The following is a 2,037-nucleotide window of genomic DNA, read 5'->3' as shown; positions in this document are numbered from 1 at the left end:
CAATGTTTGACCTTCAAAAGGATGTTGCAAGAGTTTCAATCAGTTCCTCCCATGTGGCTCACTGGGTCCTGGGCACATTTATCTATCTTTCCCCAGTGAATAGGATCTGTAACGGAGGAATATTGAGAGGAACCTTCTTTGCTAGGCTATAGTGCAGATATATACACATACCAGGGTTGCAAGTGCTTTTCTTCTTTGTATTTGCATTATTGAAATGGGACATGTAAGAAGATAGGGAAGGTAAAGGTGAAAAAGAGAAGAGGTAAAGGAGGAGAAGGAAGACTTCAAAGATGAATTACTTTATAGAAGGATTTTTCAGTTTTTTTCTTTAAAAATAAAGAACCAGGTGTATTTTAGACATAATGCATCCCTGCAAGGTGAGTCAGGTTCTCTCAATTTCCAATATTCTTAAGGCTACACATAAGTGTATATGGTGAAGAAAGTGATGTCCCATGGCATTAGGCAGTATGTTATTTCAGTAACAATAGGAATGATATCTAGTGGGTTCTTCCCAAAATTATTTTATTTCTGTAGCTCTAAAAAATATGCTGTTTTTGTTTGCATGCTTTTGATTTAAAAATAGATGGTACATTATGTACAAGAGAAAGATAAAGGAAATGGAAAATTATTTTTTCTGTAGTAATGGAAATACATAGAGCCACGCCATTTCTAGAGCAAGAATGAAATACTATAGGAAAAATTTAAAAACAGAGATAAATACAGCAAGAAAATTTGTATCAGTCATAACAAAAAAATGCCATTCTATTAAAGAGAGATTTGAGGCTAATATGCCAATTGAAATAGCTGATATAAAAAAGATGAGGAGGCAGAAAATTTAGAATTACTAGCCCCAGGGTAGAATTTGCAGGGACCACAGTCAATTCATTATAACATGCTCAATTTACTTATTTTTAAGAGAACATTTAGTCAAATGATTTAGGGACTATTTGACATCTGCAAAATCTCTTCATAGCACTACCTAGATTAATGTTATATTGAGTAACTGGGAGAAGACAATCTTGGGGACACATCTTAGTATTCTGCCAATAGTCTAAAGGTTAATCATTTTACTCCTAGAGAAACTCTTACAAATATGCCCAAAACACATACAGAAAAGTGTTTATAAAAAGGAACATTTTGGAAACAACCTTAATGTATATATTTATCAACAAGGTTATAAATATACAAAGTGTGTTATTTTTATAAAATGTGAAAGGTGGAATTAAGCTACATGTTTCAACATGGATGAATCTCAAAAATACACTGGACAAAACAGCCAGTTATAGCAGAATTTCTAAAGTATGATATCATACACAACAAATATTATCTGCAAAATATATCACATATGTGTTAGAGATACCAAGGCAAAGAACTCCTATAAATCATTAATAAAAATCTAATACAGACTTCTAATCAAGATGGAGGTATAGGTAAATGTAGTACTCCCATCTGCCCACAACGACATCAAAATTACAACTGAAGTACAGAACAACCATCATTCAGAGCTGCCTAAAATCTAGCTGAATGGAAGTCCTACCACTAAGGATTTAAAGAAGAACCCACATTGAGACTGGTAAGAGGGGTGGTGATGAGGAATGGGTTGGCCTCACACCCATGTGTGGTGGATAAAATTCGGGAGGGATATCTTGGCTGCAAAGGTCCCCTGTGAGGAGAGAGGGGTCCCAGCACTTCACCAGCCTCCCCTCCCCCAGTCTATGATTCCAATGCCAGGAAGCAAAGTCCCCATAACTTATGGCTGTAAAAACCAGCAGGGATTGAAGCTGAGGGAGACAGAGGACTGCTGGAGTCCCCGGCATTCCCATAAAGGGCCTGCACATGGACTTACTCCGACTTACTCCCTCTGAGCTCCAGCACTGGGGCAGCAGCTTGAAAGGCACCAGGAACATATGGGGAGGAACTGAATTGTCTGGCATCAGGAAAAGAGCTAGGGGGACAGCTTTCTGCCAAACAAAAGTGTTAGCAGAGGCCATTGCTCCTTTTTTTCTTTCTTTTTTTTTGTTTTGTTTGTTTGTTTGT

This window comes from Cnephaeus nilssonii (assembly GCF_951640355.1).
Source record: "Cnephaeus nilssonii genome assembly, chromosome: X".
In the NCBI taxonomy this organism is placed as follows: Eukaryota; Metazoa; Chordata; class Mammalia; order Chiroptera; family Vespertilionidae; genus Cnephaeus; species Cnephaeus nilssonii.
The sequence above is the reverse complement of the archived record's forward strand: the minus strand, read 5'-3'. Positions refer to the sequence as shown.